The sequence below is a fragment of the Triticum urartu genome, chromosome 4A (genome assembly GCF_056163025.1).
Source record: "Triticum urartu cultivar PI428250 chromosome 4A, HENAU_Tu73, whole genome shotgun sequence".
NCBI classification, from domain to species: domain Eukaryota; kingdom Viridiplantae; phylum Streptophyta; class Magnoliopsida; order Poales; family Poaceae; genus Triticum; species Triticum urartu.
In genome coordinates this window covers 427,368,867-427,376,481 of record NC_141876.1, presented here as the reverse complement: position 1 = coordinate 427,376,481, position 7,615 = coordinate 427,368,867, and the positions used below count along the sequence as shown (strand labels likewise).

The 7,615-nt window shown below is 46.9% G+C and overlaps 1 pseudogene; it reads right to left on the bottom strand.

The window, feature by feature from the left end:
• Nucleotides 1–1,130: 1,130 nt before the first annotated feature.
• Nucleotides 1,131–4,521, bottom strand: LOC147976057 (uncharacterized; annotated as a pseudogene).
• Nucleotides 4,522–7,615: the final 3,094 nt, after the last annotated feature.

Here is a 7,615-nt window from a genome sequence, read left to right as displayed (position 1 = left end):
GTGTGTACGATGTAGTGGAGCGGGCAGTGGTATGGGGTTAGGGGATGGCAAGCCAGGTGGGGTGGACTGCACAGGTGGGCTAGGCTGCACCCCATGAGTGGAGGAAGAAACCGGTTGTGGAGAAGCAAGCAAGGTGCTAGTAGGCGGGGTCGAAGACGAGCCAGAAGAAGGAGCTGTTGGTGGCGGGGTGTTGGGCGCATGCATATCGGGTGCATGCATAGCGGGCGCGGGTGGAGCGGATGCGTGCATGGCAGGGGGAACGAGCGGATGGATTAGTTCAAGTGGGTCGAAAATTTGGGTACAACGTGGTGGATTAGGAATTGGGGCGGGTGCATAAGGGAAGGAGGACTCGTCAAAAACCACATGACGAGAGATGATGATCTGTCGTGTGGTTAAATCAAGACAGCAATAACCTCTATGGCGTGTCGGGTACCCAAAAAAGATGCATTTTGTGGAGCGTGGGGATAGTTTGTTGGGAGAGGTGGGTGTAGTGTTAGGGTAACAGAGGCAACCAAACACACAAAGTGAGTCATATGGCGGTGATGAACCAAGGAGAGTTTCATACGGTGTGAGAAATTTGGTAGTCGACGTCGGTCTAATGTTTAAAAGAAAGGTGCCAGTGTGTAGTGCTTTGGCCCAGAAGGATGGGGGGAGAGAAGCTTGAACCAGAAGGGTACGTATGACATTGTTGGTGGTGTGAATAGCTCGTTCAACCCTACCGTTTTGTTGAGAGGTGTATGGACAGAGAAGCGAAGAAGAATATCGTGAGAGGCACAGAAAGCATCTATTTTCGTATTATCAAACTCTCGTCCATTGTCGCATTGGAAAGCTAAAATAGATATATTAAATTGAGTGCAAGCGTAAGCATGAAAGGTGAGAAGTGTTGCATAGACTTCAGATTTCTTGCGCAGTGAGAAAGCCCAAAACTATGGTGTGAAATCATCGACAATTATAAGATAATAGGCAAAGCTAGACATACTGGGAAAGGGAGAAGTCCAAAGTTCACAGTGTAATAATGCAAAAGGTTTTCTAGTATAAGAAACAGATGGATAAAAGGGTAATCTAACATGTCGCCCAAGCTGACAAGCATGACAAATGGACGGCATGACTTTATTGTAGGAGATATGGCGAGAAATTTGAAGACGCTTCATGGTGTGATGACCGGGGTGTCCAAGTCGGCGATGCCAAAGGTCGAGGGTGGTGGTGATGACATGTGCTTCGGCGGGTGTGGGATGGCATACTGGGTAGAGTGGTCCGGAGCTATTGCATCAAAGAATCTCGATCCTTGTGGGAAGTGCCTTCATAGAAAAACCCCAAGGGTCAAATTCTATCAAAACAAAATTATCAGTGGTAAGTTTGCGAACGGAAAGAATATTTTTGATGATATGTGGAATGACAAGAACATTGTTAAGATATAAAGGTTTCGAAAGAGAGGGCAGGGTGTGTGTGCCGATGTGAGAGATGGGAAGGGAGGCACCATTACCAACAGTGATGGTGTGAGTAGAGGAGGGTTGGGAGGAGGAGAGAATACCATGATCGGATGCCATATGGGATGATGCTCCAGAGTCCATGTACCACTCTTGATTGCCAGGAAGCTGCATGTCTTGAAGTGTGGTCAACAAGGCTGGATCAAGTTGCTGGTGACCTCCTGGATAGCTTGTAGATGGTGACGGCATCATGCCACCATTGTTGGTGTGTTGCTGACCATATGCAGTGTACGCCTGGAAAGGAGCTGCACTGGGGTGAGGACCAAGGACGCCAGCGGGGATGCCACGGTGCAGATGGAGGATGTTGTTGCTGTTGTTGAGCCCGAGTCGGGAGGCCGGTCCATGGGTTGAACATCCAAGGATTGTCGCGGCCTTGTCCGCGGCATCCGCCGTTTCCACTGCCGCAGCCAGGGTTGGGGTAGGGTGTGGTGGAGTGTGAGACAGCGTTGCATGAGTCACTGTTGCTGTAGCCAGTGTCGCGGCCAGAAGAAGGAGCACGCTCCCCGCCAGCATGAGGGAGGATGTTGTTGCCTCTTGCCCAGAGTGCGGTTGTTGCCGCATTCTTAGCGTCCGTCTTTTTCTACGTCTCCTCGAGGACAAGAGCAGAACATGTCTGCATGAAGGATGGGAACGGCACCTGGAACGGTAGAAAAGACCGAAGATGGCTGAATTATTCGTTGAGACCGCGGAGCACCATGAGGACGAGCCCCTCGTCGGAGATATTTTGGCCGACATCACTGAGAGCGTCCGCAAGAGACTTAAGTTTGGTGCAGTAGTCATGGACAGACATGTCCCCTTGTGGAGTGTTGTGGAACTCGGCATCGAGGGCTAAGGTGCGGCTTTTCTTATTGTTGTGGAAGAGGTTGGCAATGGAGTCCCAGACTTGCCGCGCCATGGATCCGGGATCCATGATGATGCCGAAGAGCTCAATGGAGATCGAGTCGTAGATCCAGGAGAGCACCGTGTGAAGGAAATATGCCCTAGAGGCAATAATAAAGTTGTTATTTATATTTCCTTATATCATGATAAATGTTTATTATTCATGCTAGAATTGTATTAATCGGAAACTTAGTACATGTGTGAATACATAGACAAACAGAGTGTCACTAGTACGTCTCTACTTGACTAGCTCGTTAATCAAAGATGGTTAAGTTTCCTAGCCATAGACATGAGTTGTCATTTGATGAAACGGGATCACATCATTGGAGAATGATGTGATTGACTTGACCCTTCCGTTAGCTTAGCACTATGATCGTTTAGTTTATTGCTATTGCTTTCTTCATAACTTCTACATGTTCCTATGACTATGAGATTATGCAACTCCCGAATACCGGAGGAACACTTAGTGTGCTATCAAACATCACAACGTAACTGGGTGATTATAAAGATGCTCTACAGGTGTCTCCAATGGTGTTTGTTGAGTTGGCATAGATCGAGATTAGGATTTGTCACTCTGATTGTCGGATAGGTATCTCTGGGCCCTCTCGGTAATGCACATCACTATAAGCCTTGCAAGCAATGTGACTAATGAGTTAGTTGCGGGATGTTGCATTACGGAACGAGTAAAGAGACTTGCCGGTAACAAAATTGAACTAGGTATGATGACACCGACGATTGAATGTTGGGCAAGTAACATACCGATGACAAAGGGAACAACGTATGTTGTTATGCGGTTTGACCAATAAAGATCTTCGTAGAATATGTAGGAACCAATATGAGCATCCAGGTTCCGCTATTGGTTATTGACTGGAGATGAGTCTCGGTCATGTCTACATAGTTCTCGAACCCGTAGGGTCCGCACGCTTAACGTTAGATGACGATCGGTATTATGAGTTTATGTGTTTTGGTGTACCGAAGGTAGTTCGGAGTCCAGGATGTGATCACGGACATGACGAGGAGTCTCGAAATGGTTGAGACATGAAGATTGATATATTGGAAGGTTATGTTTGGACACAAGAAAGGTTTCGGATTAGTTCGGGCATTTACCGGAGTACCGGGGGGTTACCGAATCCCTCGGGGAGTTATTGGGCCTTGATGGGCCATGGTGGAAGAGAGGAGGAGGCGGCCAGGTGTGGTGCGTGCCCCCCTAGGCCGAATCCGAATTGGAGTAGGGTTTGGGGGGGCCTCCTTCTCTCCCTCTTCCCTTCCTTCGCCCTCCTAGTTGGACTAGGAAAGGGGGGAAACCTACTCCTAGTAGGAGTAGGAATCCCCCCTTGGGGCACGCCCTAGGAGGCCGGCCCTCCCCCTCCTCCACTCCTTTGTATACGGGGGAGGGGGCACCCCATAGACACACAAGTTGACAATTGTTTTAGCCGTGTGTGGTGCCCCCCTCCACAGAAACACACCTCGGTCATATTGTCGTAGTGCTTAGGCGAAGTCCTGCGTCGGTAACTTCATCATCACCGTCACCACGCCGTCGTGCTGATGAAACTCTCCCTCGGCCTCAGCTGGATCTAGAGTTCGAGGGATGTCACCGAGCTGAACGTGTGCAGATCGCGGAGGTGTCGTGCGTTCGATACTTGATCGGTTGGATCGCGAAGACGTTCGACTACATCAACCGCGTTACTTAACGCTTCCGCTTTCGGTCTACGAGGGTACGTAGACACACTCTCCCCGCTCGTTGATATGCTTCTCCTAGATAGATCTTGCGTGATCGTAGGCAAAAATTTTGAAATACTACGTTCCCCAACACCGTGTACTCATCGCGTCCCCAGTCCGAGGTAGGCGACGTCTCGGAGGGGGTGGCGTTGGCGGCGCCGACGACGTGGCTGGAGAGGCCGTAGCGCCCGAGGGCCACGAGAAAAAGCTCACGCCACATGGCGTAGTTGGAGTGTTGAAGACCAAGAGTGATGGGAACATATGTCGTGATTGAAGCAGCATAGGAGGATGATGCAGGAACAGGTGCAGGGGTGGATGCGAGAACTGTCTTGCCGCGCTCCTCGGCAAGATGCTGGAGTTCTTCCTCGCGAGTTTTGATGATGGACTCGTGTTGCTTGAGCTCCTCTTCGAGCTTCTTGAGGTCGTCAGCGTTCATGGTGGTAGAGAAGAAGGAGGCTGTGGGAAGCAGCAACGGCGGCGGCGATTAGGTTTTGAGATCGAGTCTTGATAGGAGAGGAACGATGTGGCCTGATACCATGTAAATTGGAATACACCGGGCGGCTCAATGCCAGCCACGGTATAGCCTCCTTGTATATATATGCATCCATAAATTACAGAGTTTGTGTACAATACAAATAGACCAACAGAGATGGAAACAATCTATTTGGTAGTTTCTTGACTTGCACTCCACGTTGTTCATTACGATGCGGCTCCACCGGATGGTCTGACTCTAACACTGAAGAAATGGAGGCCAAGGTTGCTGTTGCTGAACCAGCTACTGAAATTCCTCAGCCTGTGGCTCCAGAGGTTATGCAACAAGAGGCAGTCAAGACTTCAACTATTAATCTTCTGCCCAAGCCACAGAATCCTCACACCAAGAAGCAAAAATACAAAGCTGATGATTTCTTTGTTGAGCATCATTTCTTCTCAGATTATAATCCTTATGACTGCTAGACTTCGTCGCAAGCACTTCTAGACAGCCAGCCAAATGAATTTATATTCCTCACTGGTATTTGATAAAGACAAGGTTTTTGAACATCATCAAATTCCTCATGTGGATATGGAGTCTCTTCCATGCTTCACCCCTGTCCTCAGTGTTCTTCATGACGCTGGACTGCTCAACCTCTGCACTGACATTTGCAACTGGAATGAAGAACTCTTCTTCAATTCTATGCAACGCTACACATCACTCGCAATGTTGAAGATATGAATTCATGGGTGCTCGACTGGATGTCTGAAAATACTCACTACAAAGCACCAGCCTCTGAATTGCTTCATGTCGTCCCAGCCAGTCCTCCCACTGAAAGTGCCAGACTCATGTATGCAGAACCTGAACTTTCAAATCATCTGATGCAAGTGCTGATGAAGCCTTTGAAGCCTGGACAAGCTCCAAGGACCACATTCCTCGTCAAGGAATTGCTTTATGTGCCAAGGACAGTATATAGAATATTGACCAAAACCCTCAGTCTGATCAAGGGCCACAACTCTGATGAAGAAGAGGTTGTTGGCATAATGAAGAATCTGATGTTCAATATCATACATGGTATTCCTATCGATTACCATGATTTCTTCATGAGGACTTTGGCCAATGTTGCTCTGTCATCTTTTGAGTTGAAGCCTTATGCACCATGGATTATGAGATTCGTCAAATCAAGGTCTTCAATTCATTATAAGGCAGGCTGTCAGACTTGAAGCCATACGCATACTACTGGCCTATGCAAATCATCATAACATACTTCTATATCAAATGGATGTGAAAAGTGCCTTTCTCAATGGCAAGATTGAAGAAGAAGTGTATGTTGCACAACCGCCTGGCTTTGAAAATCCAAAACATCCTGATATGGTATACAAGCTCAACAAGGCACTGTATGGCCTCAAACAAGCCCCTAGGGCCTGGTATGACACACTCAAGCACTTTCTGAAGAGCAAAGGCTTCATACCTGGTTCCCTGGATCCCACTCTTTTCACGAAGACATACGATGGTGAACTGTTTGTATGCCAAATATATGTGGATGACATTATCTTCGGCTGCACCAATCAGAAGTACAGTGAAGAGTTTGGATATATGATGCAAGAGCAATATCAGATGTCCATGATGGGGGAGCTGAAGTTCTTCCTTGGCCTTCAAATACGACAACAGCGCAATGGCATCTTCATATCTCAAGAGAAGTATCTCAAAGATTGCCTGAAGAAGTTCGGTATGCAAGACTGCAAAGGCTTCACAACACCGATGCCAGCCAAACATCATCTAGATCCTGACGACAATGGTAAAGAGTTCGATCAAAAGGCATACCGCTCCATGATTGGGTCTTTGCTTTATTTATGTGCATCTAGGCCAGATATCATGCTTAGTGTTTGCATGTCTGCTCGATTTCAAGCGGCACCAAAGGAGTCGCATCACTTAGCTGTGAAGCGAATTCTTCGATATTTGGCTCACACCCCAACTCTAGGATTATGGTATCCAAAGGGCTCAGAGTTTGATTTGGTTGGTTTTTCGGATGCTGATTATGCTGGTGACAAAGTTGATCGCAAGTCTACATCAGGCACATGTCACTTTCTGGGACGATCACTTGTATGTTGGTCTTCAAAGAAGCAGAACTGTGTATCTCTCTCCACTGCTGAATCTGAATACATTGCTGCTGGATCTTGCTGCGCTCAGCTTCTGTGGATGAAGCAAACACTCAAGGATTATGGCATTCATCTGAAGCAAGTGCCACTTTACTGCGACAACGAAAGCGCCATCAAGATTTCCAACAACCCAGTTCAGCACTCGAAGACAAAGCACATTGAAATTCGTCATCACTTTCTCAGAGATCATGTTGTGAAGGAAGACATTGATATCATACACGTCAACACTGAAGAGCAATTGGCAGATATCTTCACCAAGCCCTTGGATGAGAAGAGGTTTTGCAAGTTACGGTGTGAGCTAAATATCCTGGAATCCTCAAATGTCCTGTGATCAGGCACACATCCTAACACTTATGCATATTGATGACTTAGATGTGCAACACACAAAGTAAAGTATATCTTCAATCAATGAAGACATATATTCTAAGTGTGAATACATTAATGTGGAATTTGACTTTAGAGCGCCACGATAATTGTGCGCCGTGTCTGGGTCTAATACTTCCTATACGGTGGGTAACGCCACCACCAAACGTTCCATTTTGAAGTGTTTAACTCATGGCGTTACCTTGCAATATCTTCACATTTAACTTGGCTTCGAACTCAATATGTCTTCTTGATTATCTTCATTACGTTGATTAAATAGATATGTATGCTCAAGTGTTTTGTCCTCTACAACATTCACTTATAGCTATGTCTTCTTGGTTGAATCTTTTGAACTAAGTGAATGTGATCGGACTCTAATCTCTCTATGCTTTCTATCTCAAACTCTATCTCTCCAAGTCATATGCATTCTGTTGAAACTATCGAATGTCTTCACTGTGTCCTTGTCAGCTGAAGACATAGAGACAACCATAAAAGTCTGTTTTTAATGCTCATTCCTCCACATAAGATCCGGAGAAGCA